Below are 16,921 nucleotides of genomic sequence, written 5' to 3' on the forward strand. Positions count from 1 at the left end.
GAGACAGGAAAATAGCCAAGGGCAAGCTAATCTAGTGTGTACATCTGCTAGTAACACAGAGATCCTATTTGAGATAAGATAGAAAGCAAGGACCAACATCTGAGGTTATCCTTTGATCTCCACATACACAGCATGGCATGCATGTGCCACACAACACATATATAAATGTGCCTCCCGTGTACACACACCCCACACACACACAGATACAAGACAGACAGACAGAGAGAGAGAGAGAGAGAGAGAGAGAGAGAGAGAGAGAGAGAGAGAGAGAGATTTTAAAAGAAGAAAGGGACAGGATAGTTGTTATTGTTTGCACTTCTAATATGTGGATTTTTTTTTCTGTGATGCACTGACCTTAGCATTTGATCCTCCCTGTCTTACCTAATGTGAGGTGAGGATGAGGAGTCTTCTGCCCCACTCACAGTCCTTCAGAGCCTTTTCAAACCTCTCTTCCTTTCTTGTCTAACTATTGCCACAGAAGAGGAGCAAGGATGCAGAGATGATCAGAATTGAGATGTGCATGGACACTGTGGATCACACAGACTTTCAGGTTGTGATTTTAGTTGTTACACTAGTGAAATTTCATCTGCTGAGTTCCCTGGATAAATCATGAGTCAACGACATAAGCAGACTCTTTATGAAGGAAACTATATTTTTAGTGTGCTGGCTGCTTTAAACTGTGCATTTCTTATCACCTGTCTATTTCATAGAAAATGGAAAGATAGCACAACATTCTAAACATAAGTCAGCAACCTGGCACTATCAGAGAATCTAGAAATGCCAATTTAAAGGGATGATAGTCTGTCACATTCATTGTTTTATATAAACTTCAGACAGTTGGCAAATTTGAGTATATTTGAGTATAGAACAGTTTAAAAAAAGGGAAAAGTCACTTTCAAAAGAAAACCATTGGCATAAACAGGAAGATTCTTAGCCAAAATAAAGCTGCCCATGATTCTGGGATGGGTAGTCACAACCAGGTTTGGTTCCATTCCTTCCATGGGCATTTTCCATTTGAAAGAATTTTGCCACTTATTAGCAACTGTTATTTTCTCTTTCTTTGTCTCTGGAGATCTGATTTATCTCTATTCTACCAATATCTCTTGTAAATAAGAGTTATAAGGAAGCTTTCAATATAATGTGATCTATGTATGAGTTGCTTTATCATATGACCTCCCATCCCCCACCCTTCTCCAGAGTAAAACTGTTTTAAACCCTCTGCAGTTGTTCTTACTTTAGAGGGAATTTTATTTTTTTATTTTTGGCTTGTCTTTGTTGCACATAATAAAGAAAATACTGTACTACTGGCTTTCTATGATATACATTTATATAAGTAGATATCTTTATACATGTATTTCTGGGCATTTATATACACACCTATAAGAGACAACTTCTTAGCTGTTTTAATAATGAAATGAGTTATCAGATTTTTCTGGTGTTACATGAAAGTGTTTCTAAAGAGTCCACCTTAGGAATGAATAACAGCCCAACGGAGACCCTGGAGAAAAGGCAGTTATATTGTTGGGGCAGGAGCCTGCACAGGAAAAAAAGGTTCCTGGCCCCTCCCTCTCCTCTTGGAGACACAGATGAAGGAGACCAGCCTGTGATCCACAGGGACAGACACTGAGTCAGATTCTTTAGTGATTAAAAGACACAAAGCACAAAAAAAGACTAAGGTATGGGCTGAGAATCAAGACAGATTATAAAAGACTGCAGAGAATAGGAGAGTCTGCTAGCAAAGACGGATTTTCCCCCTCTTCTCTTGAAAAGGAGCCATAGAAAAACCAGAATAGAAATTCTTTTATCTAAAAAGAAAGAAATGAATACAGGTAATTTCTGGGTCATCAGAATAACTCAGCAGCCAAACCAATCCCCACCCACCCAGAGAAGCACTGGGCTAATGACCTTGAGGGTCTCCTTTTAATCCAGAGAAGCCGGAAAGGCCCTCAGCAGGACTGAGGAGAAACAGGGATCCCATTCCCCTAGAAAGCATCCCTAACTTGAGAGTAGTTCAGGGAGCTCTAAGGATGGGCTAGTTCCACTTCTAGTTTCTGCTAATTTCACAGTCCTTGGGAGCCTCTTCAGGACTGCAAGATGTTTGTGGAGTTCTGGAGGTGCAGGAGAAAGTCAGGCAATCTGCTTGGGCCTGTGTTTCCTCACCTGTAATGCAGTTAGGAGCCTCTTGTTTTCACTGGAGATGGCAAAGGCTTTCCCAGCTGTCTTAACATATCAGAAACATCTTTAATAAACCCCCTGGGCCTCTGTTTAAAATAGAAGTTCTGACCTCAGATTGCTCTCTGTCAGTATCAAACTCAGCACTCTTAGGAATAACTCCAAAAAAGTCTCCTCGGTGGGCCAAAAACCACATGTCCAAGAGGTTAAATGGCAAACTGAGTGTGAATTCCTAGAGGGTGGTTTTATAAACGAACACCAGCTAGGACTGAACAGATTCTGAGAATCCTTTGCACTGCTTTCTCTAGGACCCCTAGTGCTGAGTCCAACAAAGGCTCAGGGCTAAGCACCTGCCCTCCCCCTCCCAATAGTCCTGACAGGAGGCCCTGCTCTTTGTCTGAATTTGACTGATTTTGAGTGCCAATGGAATGCTTCAACTTGCCCAGCCTGAGGGGCAGTACCACAAAGCCTAAAGAACAATAGTTTTTTTTTTTTTTTTTTTTTTTTTTTTCTAAAGAAGAAAATGGCCTGGAAGGAGACTAACCAAGATCTCCTCCAATGTTGGGATTTGAGTCTTCTGAATGACAGCTAGTAAGAGGCTGAGCAATCAATCCCAGAGGCTCTGATTTGAGAGTCTTCTGAATGACAGCTAGTAAGAGGCTGAGCAATCAATCCCAGAGGCTCTGATTTGAGAGTCTTCTGAATGACAGCTAGTAAGAGGCTGAGCAATCAATCCCTGAGGCTCCATGCACCTGCACACTCTTTCCACCCATGAGGCTTAGCCAAACCCATTGTGATGCAAAGCTGTTGCTCAAATCCAGGCCTCTCTTTATAAAGCTGTGTCTGTAGAAGCCAGGTCAATGGAGAAATGCAAGCTCTGCACCCAGGAGGCAGCCAGGGCACCCTAGGGTTCAGGGCAAACTGCTTCCTTTTTGCTGCCTGTGTGCAGTAGATCTTCTGCAGGCTTGGCTGTGATCTTAGTTCCTCTCACACTCTGCCTTGGCCATCTGCCTGGTCTCCTGCTGTTCTCATCTGGAGGAAACACACAGCTCAGCAAGGAGCTATTCTTCTTGTGCCCATCACAGCACTTCAAGAGAAAGAATACCAAGGTAGTTGCCTGAAAAGCAGAGGAAGCCCTTGTCTTGGTGCCAAATTCATTCCTATAAGGGCTTCTGACTTTTTCAAAAGGAACCCCACACACACAGTATAATGAAGAATGAAAGATATAAACACAGCACATCACCACACAGGCAGTACCAGACCCCACTACAGTGAAAATCACGTAAAAATAACGTGGACCTGGCCCCTGGATGGCTGGTGATTGACTTCTCAGATACCAATTTGGGGCTAGTTCACTGTTTAGCTATTCATGGTGGCTCTTTGTTAGATGTTACTTAGGGACATCCCCCTGCCAAGATGAAGATATTGAACCATACAGGACTCTGTGTGACTGTTATTACTCATTCTGGAATTACTGTTTTATTTGATAATTATGTAACAGGATAAGATATATGAAGACAGTGGTCCTGATGTGTAAACAGGCAGATCCTTCTGGTAATTATATCTGTTTATCAGAGACCTGCTGTTTTATTGATATTTATTCTTTGTAATTGGGTCAATATTTCTTGCTTGTGTTGAGAAACAGGCATCAAAATTCCACTCACCTGTGACACCATTTTGATGTGAAATGCAGATACTGTTAATTAACTTTCAGAGCTTCAAATAAAAAAATATATTTGTGACATATATGTTCTGTCACCTACAACCTAAGCCTCAAGAGTGAGGGAGTCCATTAAATGCTGTGTTAAACTCAGCCAGTGACCTATCCATGATACTTTTAATTATTATTATATATCAAGATAGTCTTCCAAATAACTAACACAGGAAAGTTGAAGGTTGTGATGAACTACAGATTCTTAAAAGTCTATACAAAGCAAACCCTGTGATGACCTGCTTTGGGGACCCACACTTTAAATGTATTCTATAAATATATGAAGGTGAGACTTCATGCTTTAATGGAATAAGTGTGTTTTACTCCTCTGGGAAATAAAGAAAGAGAGCTACTGCCAAGTTTAGAGTCAATGCTCCATAAATATCTGTTGATTGGCTAAATATTGACTAAAGAAAATAAGGGCAAAGTTTAGTTTATTACTGTGGTTCATAATCTTTGGTTTGAGTCATTTATTAAATAATTTAAATTTTAGATACAGTACAGCTACTTTTTTATGACTTTGGTAATTTTCTCCTTAGAAATGATTTTTATAGCTTTAGGTTTTATGTTTAAAAAATAATACATCATTTGCACATGAGGACCAAAAAGACTTCTCTTTCTTTAGGCAATAATTTGGTAGATTTAACCATTAGTTCTTGACACACCTACATCATGTCCTGGAAATGCTTCAGAAATAAGGAAGAGTTGTAAGTTAAAAGCCTGTGGACTTTTCCTTTCTATGAAATTGGCGTCAGATGTATAAACCCTCAAAAGCTACAAATGCTGGCAGAAAATGTTTAAATTAAGAATTTTTCTATATTTTTCTATTTTGTTTCTATTCCAGTACTTGGCCAAACCTATTATGATATAGTACTATATACTCATGGCCAGCACCCTTCATAAAGCTCTTCTCAAGTCTATAGAAAACTAGAATTTGATGTTCATATACTAAAGGTAATTATAATCACTCCCTTCAAAACTTAACTGTTAGCACAGATGTTTAAAACAGTCACATCTGTACAGCATCATTCTTACCCTTTCAAGCTGTTTGGTGATTATAAAGCCATCATGGTGTAAGAGACACAGGAGATCTATAGTTTACTTTCAATTCTGCCCCAGCTATGTATGTATCTTTCATAAATCCATCCATCATTTATTCATGATTCTGAGGTGAAATAATGTCTCCCTCAACCAAATATCATCAATGTCCTGAGATCTTTAGTGGGTGGTCATTATGATAATGTTGCCTATAAACTGAAGAAGTTTAGATGTAGAACCGACATTCTGGTGTTCAAGATCTCACAAGTAGTGCATGCTACATATTGAGTTTCATCCATGTGCTCTGACTCCTATATTCCACCAAAACTGTCAGAGATTGAAAACATGCTACTTAGTGGAAATATTAATGTCAGGCATTGCATTCCCTAGAATGGGGTTCTGACATAGGGCTTAATAACACAGGAGATTATCAGAGATTGCATTCAGAAGGAAATGGGAGGAAGCAGAATTGGACAGAGAGATCATAAATTACAATGAAGCCTTAACACCTGACTCATCATGACCTACAGAGTACTTTAAAGATGTAGGAAAGACTCAGAGGAGAGGGACTAGGAGAAGAGGAAGGAAAGAAACTGTGGTCAGGATGTGAAAAGTAGTAGTAGTCATAGTAGTAGTAGTAATGAAGAATTGCTGTTGGAAAGTAAAGCAGAATAGTCAAAATTTTCAAGATGTAGTTTGTGGTCAGGTTGTACCTGTGAAAAGAAAGTTGGGAACTGAACCTTTAGTTGCATAGTAAAAGAAGATGACTCTTCAAGGTAACTTTCATTTTATTTACTAATATTTTATTTTTGGGAAGTTTTCCTTACAAAACACTGGCATACGCATATACCAGCCAACATTAGAATTTTGATGCTAACACTGATATGACAGGTGGCTGCTGCTGTCTACAGTAATGTCTTTGCATCTACCAAGTGAATGAGGTCCCATGGAGCATCTTAGAACAGGGAGTATCCCAAGAGCTAAGTCCATGAAAAGTATTTCACAGTGAACCCTTTAAACATTTACATGTTTGTTTATAAATGTAAACCCATGGAAACATCATTAGTCTTGAGATCAGAAATGGTTCAAAATCCCATTTGTGCTCTCAAGGTAAATACTCTGTGTGTGTGCATGTACATGTGTGTGCACGAGTGCATGTGTGTGTGTGTGTGTGTGTGTGTGTGTGTTTCTCTTTGTGTATATATTCCCATAGATATGGACATGTGAATATAATATAAATGAAATGGATAAGAATCTTTTCATTTGTAGAATGTACGTTGAAATTAGTTGATGTGGTAGCTTGAATAAGAATTAGCTCCATAGACTCTTGTGTTTGAATGTTTGGCCCATAGGGTGTAGCACTATTTGGAGATGTGGCTTTGTCAGAGTAGGCATGGCCTTGTTGGAGTAGATGCAGCCTCTTTAGAAGATGTATGTCACTGTAGGGTGTCAGGCTTTGAGGTCATATATGCTGAAGTTAGGCCTAGTATGGCACACACTTTCCTTCTGCTACCTGCTGATCAAGATGTAGAACTCTCAGTTGCTTCTCCACCACCATGTCTGTCTGCATGCCACCATGTTTCCCACTATAATGATAATGGACTAAACCTCTGAAACTGTAATCCAGCCCCAATTGATTTCCTTTATAAGAGTTGTTGTGATCATGGTGTCTCTTCATAGGAATAGAAGGGCTGACTAAGACAGAAGTTGGTACCAGAGACTGGGGTATTGCTGTAATAAGCCTGACCATGCTTTGTTTGGAGGAATGGGAACATTGGAACTTTGGATTAAAAAAAGCAGTTGAACCCTTTAAGTGAGGCTTAATGGGTCATACTAGTAGTAATATGGAAGACAGTGGTATTGAGTATGAATTGAACAGTGGGGGCATAGCTCAAGGGGTTTCAGAGGAGAAGAATGTTAGTATGTGGCCTAGAGACTGTTCCTGTGATATTTTAGCAAAGAATGTGACTACTTTTTGCCCTTGTCCAAAGTTTTCCTGAGACTAAATTGAAGAGTTTTAGGTTAAATCCATTAACAGAGGCAATCTCAAAACAGCCTAGTATTTACTTTGTCGTATGGTTATTAGTTTTCACCCTTATAAAGATCTATAGTGCTGGCCAGGCGGTGGTGGCGCATGCCTTTAATCCCAGCACTCGGGAGGCAGAGCCAGGCGGATTTCTGTGAGTTCGAGGCCAGCCTGGGCTACCAAGTGAGTTCCAGGAAAGGCGCAAAGCTACACAGAGAAACCCTGTCTCGAAAAACCAAAAAAAAAAAAAAAAAAAAAAAAAAAAAAAAAAAAAGAGCAAGCTGAGAAAGGAAAAATACAAAATGTACAATTTGAGAAGAAAGCGAGCATCAGGCAGTAGAATGAAGCTAAATCTTATGTTCAAGGAGATAAACAAATTAAAGAAATGTCTGATATAAATGGAATAAAGGGAGTGGTGACCTCAGGGCAGAATCCCACCCAGCTAAGCTCCCAACTTGTGAAAGGGTTTAAAGAAAAGCTCAGAGCTAGATGTGGTGGTTCACACCTTTAATTCCAGCACTCTAGAGGCAGACACTGTCGGATCTCTGAGTTTAAAGCTAGCCTGTTATACAGAGTAAATTTCAGAACATCCAAACTTAGGCTTTGAAGGAAACCATTGAAAACAGAAAAATGGTAAAGATATAATCCAACAAGGGTGCCATATTTTGGCCCAGCAAGCAGCAAATTTGGCAGCTTTGGCCATGTGGTTCTGGCTTTGGAGTCAAAGACAGAAGAAAGGAGTTTTGGAATCTCCCTCTGAGACTAAGGAAAACCACTGAGGCCAGGCATGTGTCAGGGGTGACACTGAATGGAGGCTCAGAGAGGTCATTGTGTTAAACTGTGAAGGTGAAGCCTGGGTTGCCTTGGAGACCCCAAGATGTTGGAGATCTCACAGCCGTGGGATACGTCTAGAGGAGAGCTGCTAACAGGGAGTGGAACTTGTCCAAGAGAAAGAATTGTGTTGCAGTCAACAAAGCTGAAAGGAGTTGGAGATATGAAGAACATTTTGACATCAGTTATGGAAATGCACAATTTGGAGTTTGCCCAGCTGGTTTTTGGTCTTGCTTTGATCCAGTATTTCCTCACTATGCTCCCTTCCCTATATTTTGGGTTGGTAATGTTTATCCTGTGGCATTTTATGTTAGACTTATGTGATCTGCTTTTTTATTTTGATTGTACAGGGGATTTCAGTTAAGAGATTGTATGAATCTCATAAAAGACTTGAACTTTGGACTTTTAAACAAGTTTGAGACTGTTATAGACTATGGGGACTTTTAATGTTGAACTGAATGCATTTCTGCTTTATGGTATGGCTACAAGTTTATGGGGGTTCAGAGAGTGGAATGCGGTGGTTTGAATAGGAATGGTCCCCATAGATTCCTGTGTTTGAATGCTTGGCCCATATGGAGTGGCACTATTTGGAGGTGTGGTCTTATTGGAGTATGTGTAGCCTTGTTGGAGGAACAGGCTTTGAGGTCTTATATGGTCAAGCTAAGCCTAATGTGGCTCACAATCTCTTTTTGCTGTTTTTGGATCAAGATGTAGGATGCTCAGTTCCTTCTCCAGTACCATGTCTGCCTGCATGCCACCATGTTTTCCACCACAATGATAATGGATTAAACCTCTGAAACTGCAGCTAGCCCCAGCTAAACATTTTCCTTTATAAGAGTTGCTGTGGTCATAACCTTCGACCTACATTTGTCCTGCCTACAGGATGTGCTGAGGTAAGAGTGGCCTAGAGATTGAGGGAGTGGCCAACCAACCAATGGGGTTTAGGTCATCCAACCTAAAACCCATGTCAGGAGAGTAAACACACCCCTGACACTGCCTAGAGCACCAGGACCCACAGGCTGGATGACCCAGAGACCTTGGATAGAACCAAACATAACTAGAGGGAAAAAAATGCCAATGTAATGATGCCTAATGATATTCTGCTATACTCATAGATTGGTTCCTAGCCCAGTAGTCACCAGAGAGGCTTTATCCAACAACTGATTGAAACAGATGCAGACCCACAGCCAAACATTAGGCAGAGCTTGAGGGATCTTTTAGAAAACAGGGAGAAAGGATTGTGGAAACCAGAGGGATCAGGGACACCATAAGAAAACTTACAGAATCAGCTAACCTGTGTTCATAGGGGCTCACAGACACTGAATCAACAACCAGAGAGCTTACATGGGACTAACCTAGGCTCTCTGCATATATGTTACAGTTGTGTAGCTTGGTTTTCTTGTGGGAAACAAGGGCTGTCTGTCACTCTTTTACTGGTTTTTGGGACCCTACTCCTTACGCTGGGTCACCTTGCCCAGCTTTAAAACATGGGGAAGTGCTTAGTTTTACTGCAACTTAATATGCCATGTTTCATTGGTATTCATGGGAGACCTGCCCTTTCCTGAACAGAAATGTAGGAGGAGTGGATTTGGGGATGAGAACAAAGCGATGGTAGGGAGCAGGGGCTGGAAAACAAGGAGGAAGGGAAAATTGTGGCCAGGATGTAAAAAGGAAAAAAAAAAAGAGTTGCTGTGGTCATGGTGTCTCTTCACAGCAATAGAAACCCTAACTAAGAGAGTTGATTAGACAAAAATACTATCATTATAGAATAATGTACCATCAAAATAAAAACTCCTTAAGAGTCATTTATTCAGTATATAGTAAAATATCTTTCCATTTAATGAATGCATCTATACATGCTAGACTCTGTTAAGTGAGAGCACATAGTCTGATTCCAGAAGACCACACTTGGCAAAAGCAATATATATATATATATATATATATATATATATATATATATATTCAGTTTAGTTGTATTTCATTACAGCATCACCCTTATGATGGTATGAAGAAAAGACCGAGGGAGCAGAGGATGGTGAGACTGTATCTACCAATAAGCAGGACAGGTCTTCAATAGTAATATTTTCCTTGAATTGATAATTTCAAATGAATAGAAGCATCAATCAGAGAAGAAGTAATGACAGATTTTTTTAACATATTATGATGGTTTGAATGAGAATGATCTCCATAGGTCCTTATATTTACATGCTTTGTCACCAGAAAGTGTAACTTTTTGAGGCAGATTAGGAACTGTCACCTTTGAATGAGGTGTTGGCCTTGTTGGTGGAGGTGTATAGCTAGGAATGGGATTCAAGCTTTCAAAAGCCCAAGCCAGGCTTTCTCTCTCTCTCTCTCTCTCTCTCTCTCTCTCTCTCTCTCTCTCTCTCTCTCTTTCTCTCTCAAAGCTCTCAGCTACTGCTACAGCACCATGTCTGTCTGTTTGCCACCATGATGATGATGAAATAACTCTCTGATACTGTAACCATTCCCCAAGTAAATGCTTCCTTTTGTAAGTTGTGTTGGTCATGGTTTCTCCCTCTAGCAATATAACAGTAATGAAGACACATGTATTCTTGTATTTTCAGCAGTTTGGATTTGTTAATTAATAGAATCTACCAGTTGATTTTTAGTCAATTTTTATATCTCATCTTATGCAGTTTATTAGTAAAATTGAGCCAAGTTGATCATTGCCTTCTTTTTCTGATACTTCTACTTGTCATTCAAAACACCACATTTCCTGTTTCTTCAGAGTTTCCTCTCGACTTCTGCTAATAGATATTACTCTCTTCTTTCCCAGTAACAACTGGAGGGCCAGGGACTTTTATTTCCTTTGACCTCACCTGAGCATTAATACTCATTACCCAAGTAATCTCCTTTCGGCCCTTGTTTGTAAACAGCATCTGTGTCCTCAGAAGTATATGATCCATCCTCTCTTGGAGAGCTTTTCAAACATGAATAGGTTAACACCAAGAACTCCAGAAAGCTCCAGATAAAGCTTAGCACATTTTGTTTGCAGTAAAAGCCAAGTTCTTTTGTGATCTTACAAAACCGTTTCCTGGAATGCCCCTGGCCTAACCTCAATCCTTGGACCCTTAACTTGGACTGCTGCAGCTACCCTCTTTGCTCAGTCTTTGCTGCTTCCAAAAAATGTCAAGTGGTCAGAAAACCAGCTGGACAGAGAGTAGGGAAAAATGAGGGTAAGCTGGAATCTGCCAGTGCCACAGCTCCTGTGTGTCCTGCTGGGACCTTCATACACTAAAAACTGCTCCTTTGCTTCTGCCTTCCAAATCTCTCTTGCTTAGCTCTTTTGACTACCATAAAGGTACAGGGATCTGGGAAATGTGGTTAAATCTTACTCTAGCAGTCATCAAAGGAACACCACCACAGAGATTAATATACAAAACATCTCTTTGCTCTTTTTCCATGGTCACACTCCTATGACTGAAATTTAGGAAGAAATACAGCACGGCAATTGCTCTCAGGGTCTCTGGTTCCAGAAAAACTCAGACTTGCAATGCTAATTCTGGCATTTGCTATGTAGGAGAGAACAGAAGACCTGATCTTTATGTAGGTCCCCACTACAAAATCAGCTCATTATGTAAACATCTCAGCAATCGCACTAAAGATTAAATTATATAAGGTATGGAAACACCATATTTAGTAGGCTAAATAATCAAAACTGTTAGCTTGCTAGAATAACTAGGAGTCCATTTAGTGAGTGTCATGCATGTAATAATGAAAAGTAAATAATAGCCCAAAATTGGAGAAAAAGTTACTGAGGGATGAGAAAGGACTATCAAAGTAATCCATAAACTGAATGGTTAGTCCACAGCTATGAATTTATAAAATTCTGATGCCAATTCTAAAATACCCGACTTTAAGAAAGATCTCGGCAGCAACAAAGAAGCTGGAAAAATTGACACAAACTCACCAAAACATCATTGAGCTTCCCCCACATGCTCCAGGTGCCTGTGGTCTCCTCTATTATTTAAACATTCCTCTCAGCAATGAAGACAAGGAGGTCTTTGTAGACCACAAGAAAGTCACTGTCCAAGTACAAGCACTTGCAGGAATGAAGTGTCACTGGCATTGGAGTGTGCGTGTGGCTCCATAGAGAACACCAAGATTTAATAGAATCTGGGCTAGGGTGGCTAGGGCGATAGTCTCAACCAGCCAATGCTTTTCTTGTAAGTGTGAAGACGCAGGTTTGATCCTTTGAGCTCATGCAAAAAACAAATAATTAAAACAAGAACAAAACCGAAACAAAACAAAAAGCTGAACGTTGGACATGGTGACATGCGCTTGCTAGCCCAGCACTAGGAAGGTAGGTAGAGCACTGGAGACAGGTAGATCTTTGAGACTCACTAACCAACAATCCTAAACTCTCTAGCAAGCACCATACCAGTGAGAAGGAAAAGCTAAAACTTACATGGTGCCTAACCTTCACATGCATTCAGGTAAAAGCACACACATACATGATCACAAATACATATTCAGACTCAACTACACACACATTCACACAGACATCAACGCGCGCGCGCGCGCGCACACACACACATACACACACACACACACACAGAGACAGACACAGAGACAGACAGAGATAGACAGAGAGGAGCAAGATGTCTTTGGTAAGTTGCTACTTACATGTTCAAGGCAAATGTTATTCAAGACTTTCTCAAAACTTATTATTTGGAGAAGTAGAATCATGTCACAAAATGCATGATACTGTCAGATTTCTCAGGACAAACCCTCCTGCATTATACTGTGTGAGCCTTGACTCGCCCTCAATTTCCCTCTAGTTCAGGAATTCCCCAGCCAATGACTTAGGTTTACTGCCTGATGCACTGGTTCATGCTGACACTTAATACCCATTTTATGTCCCTTCCTAGCAGCTTAACTCTGATTCCCCAGGAGACATACTAGTCACAGTCTTCTAGTAAGAGAGCTATAGCGAGTTTCCTGTTCTTGACAGAACCACTGAGTCTCAACACAAAGGACGAGGCAATGGCTCTCTTTCCTTCCCTCTGTTCTCAGAGACCTGTTTTACTTTCTTTTTTTTTTTTTAACCTAGAGGCCAATTTTACTTTTTCAATTTTTTTATTCATTTTGCATACCCACCACAGTTCCCTTCTCCCCTCCTCCTGCTCCCCCTCCACATCCTGAAACCCACCCCCATCCACTCCTCAGAACCACCTCCATTCACTCTTCAGAAAGGGTAAGGTAAGGCCTCCCATGGGGTGTCAACAAGGCCTGGAACATTCAGTTGGGGCAGGACCAAGACTTCCCCCCTACACACACATCAAGGCTGAGCAAGGCATCCCACCATATAGAATGGATTTCAAAAAGCCAGCTCATGCTCCAGGGATAGATCCTGGTCCCACTGCCAGGGTTCCCACAAACAAACCAGGCAACAAAACTGTCTCCCACATACAGAGGTCCTAGTTCGATCCCATGCAGGCTTCCCAGCTGTCGGTCTAGTGTCCGTGTGCTCCCACAAGTTCAGGTCATCTGTCTCTGTGGGCTTCCCAGTCATGATCTTGACCCCTCCACACACACACACACACTTGCTCATACAATCCCTCTCCCTCTCTTCAACTAGACTCCATAGCTCAGCCTGGTGCTTGGATGTGGATCTCTGCAGCTGCTTCCATCAGTTACTGGATGGAGGTTCTGTGATGATAGAGTGTTCATCAATCTGAGTACAGGAGAAAGCCAGTTTAGGCACCCTCTCCACTGTTGCTATATTGCTATGGGAGACCAGTTTTTCTACATCAGTATAAGCTGGACTAGCCCTCTGTTGCTGTCTCCCACATGTACTGTTTTTTTGGCACTATCCCAATTCTGTGTGTCCAATGCCACCTCTCTGAAGGGGAAGAGATGCCCTACTTCCAAATTTGTGTTTTATTTGTCTTTCTTTTCCACTTGATACAAAGCATGTGCAATACTTTCAAAGCATGTGCAAGACTTTGTGTACTCCATGTCTTAAATAAGAGCATAATAGTAGGATGGAGACAAACTATTTCCATCTGACTTTTTTAGTAATAGCCCCATGATGATTCTTAAGAAATATATTTTTATGTTGCCATTGAGTCATGAGAGTTGAGACTGATACATCACATACATTGCCAAATAACAGAAGCCTTATTATACTGTAAATGAGTAACTTCAGTCAATTCTAGTAAACCTTCCTAAAAGGTTTGAACTTAACTGGGTCTATTGAGAAAATGTCAACATTTATATTAAGGGTGACACACAATGGAATTGGTATAGTTTTCAGAACCAGAGCAATGACTTCCCAAGGGTTAGCAAAAATCTTAGAAAGTTTCAGACCGTCTCCTGTGATGGAATTGAGATTTTTATAATTAAAGCTATTGAGCTTTCAATAACTGAATGGTTACATGTGCAAAAGATTTAAGATAGGTTTGCAATTTCCATCCGTATCCAAGACAGTGAAGAAGTATGAGATGAGAGATAAGAACATTCTGCATAGACCCACTGTGAAATGCAGTAAGTCACCTGTCTGGTTCATCACCTTCATCGATAGACTAACCTCCTGCTCCCACTTATCCCTTAATTTAAAGCAAATTTTCACCTTTGGAGTCTTTATCCCTTGAGCAAATTTGGCCCATTCAGCCTTTAAATATGTCAGAGTATCCCTGGATACGTTGTAGATACTTTTTCTCTTTACTTAGTACAACTACTTTTCTCTTTTAGTGTTACTAGAACAAAGGTAGATTCTCTGTGAGGATGTAATTTTATCTCAGCTATCCATAGGATGTCTTCTGATTTTATGTCAAATGAATGGAAAACTAGGACTGCCCATATTCTCACACAATGTTACTGTTCCATCCACGACTTTTCACCTTCTCATCTCAGGAAGTTTTGAAAGAACTAAATCAGGCTGAAGAGATGACTAAGTTATTAAAAACTAAGGCTGCCAAAAAAACTAAACCTCAATAAGATAATGCCACCATAAACCCTGAGCCCACACAATCACAGCAATCAGTTAGTGTTAGCATCTGTAAGCTCTGGCTGAACAGGGTAGGTGGCCTTTACAATTTTCTGTATGCCCAATGAAAAGCTAAATTATATTCATAACCAAATAGGTTTTTTTCTTTATTTAAACAATATTTATTTACTTTATTTAGACAATTAAAGTGACCTAATTTGTATTGGCTTGTCCAAAAGATTTGGTTATAATCTTTATGCTTAATTAAAATAAGTTAGCTTCAGTTTTTCTGATTTAATTCTTCTATGTGAGTAGGCACCACCTAAGTATTATTTTGTTACTGTCTTTTCCACATTAAAAAAAATAAATAAATAAGAGCCGGGCGGTGGTGGCACACGCCTTTAATCCCAGCACTCAGGAGGCAGAGCCAGGCGGATCTCTGTGAGTTCGAGGTCAGCCTGGGCTACCAAGTGAGTTCCAGGAAAGGCACAAAGCTACACAGAGAAACCCTGTCTCAAAAAATAAATAAACAAATAAATAAATAAATAAATAAATAAATAAATAAATAAATAAATCTGGGGCTATAGAGATGGCTCAGCATTTACAAGTGCTTATTATTTTTTCAGAGGATGTGAGTTCTGTTTTCAGTACCCATATCCAGTGGGCCACAGCCACCTAAACAAACTTGAAGAAACTCAAAGTTCTTTTCTGGCCTCCACAGACACCTGCATGCAAATACACACACACACACACACACACACACACACACACACACACACACACACTCATACACACACACTACACCTACACACACACACACACACACACACACACACTCACACACACACATTAAAATGAATCCTTAAAAATTATATTGTTCTTAATATATTTTATAAAGTTTAAGTGGTAATAGTGCATATTTGACTATGTTCACAAACAAACTTTTTCCTCAAACAAAAGACTATTTCAAAAATATAGTCCTGAAATCTAGAGGTTTTAGAATATTCTGTAGGTCTTCTAAATTTATTATAAAATTATGAACAAATTACCATTCATTTGTAAACACTCCATTTTCTAATTTCTATGTAAATGCATTCAAGTAGACAACCTCTAAATTGTTTTCACCTCCTATATTTTAGGATTAATTAACATTTCTGGATTCAGCAATATGTTTTAATAACTATTCCTATAATTCTGAGAAAGAAAATATTGAGTTAAATTTTCCTTGAGAAATTTAATTGAAGTAAAAGTAAATCTTAATTGTCATATTTCCAAGGATATTTTCCAGGACTAAAACCAATGTTTTTTATTTTTTTTAATTCTAGTAATGAGAAACCTAATTATTCTGTATTATCTTTTCAATTAACCAGATAAGAAGGAATCTTCTATCTTCATTTTTCGATAACTTGGTCTTTGTTGTTCATCCCACTTAAGAAAATAAGGCTCTTGTTAACTGGCTTGCTGCAAGACCAGCACCTTCAGAAAAAATACATGTGCCAGATGTCCACAAACATCTATGAAAACAACGAATGAGTGACTTCTATGAGTCAACAATCATGAACACTTTATATTTCACTATATTCAATCCTAACTCTGTTTAACTGTTTCTCCTTTCATAAAAATGTTAATCACAAAACTGACTCTAAAGAACTCTGAGATTTAATAAATACATTTTGCTTCAAATTGGCTGAGAGACTCTGCTTTGATGATTCTGATGCCAACCTCTGGCCTCCACACTTACGTACATGTACATTGTGACTACACACATACAATATATATATATATATATATATATATATATATATATATATATATATATATGCATGTGCTCATATCACATACACATGCATAGAGGAGGCAGACTTAAAAAAAGGAAAAATAAGTTTTTTAGCTGCAAAACACTTCATAAATGTAGCATTCAAAGAGTTGGCTTACTGTTATTTTACAGAAAAAGATCTTAGTAGAAACCCCAATATTAATATGTTTATATGCACATATAGTAAAATATACACAATTTTTTCATCCTATTTAAATAACAGAGGGGGTTAGGCCAACTTCTTAGATGAATTTTAAGATTTATCTACAAAATGTAGTCCATTGAACTGGCTCCTTTAAAGGATATTAATGTGTGAAGTACCTTATTAAAGAATTCCTTTTTGATCCAATTCCTTTGAAGCCATTACAAAAGAAC

This window comes from Peromyscus leucopus, chromosome 6 (genome assembly GCF_004664715.2).
Source record: "Peromyscus leucopus breed LL Stock chromosome 6, UCI_PerLeu_2.1, whole genome shotgun sequence".
In the NCBI taxonomy this organism is placed as follows: domain Eukaryota; kingdom Metazoa; phylum Chordata; class Mammalia; order Rodentia; family Cricetidae; genus Peromyscus; species Peromyscus leucopus.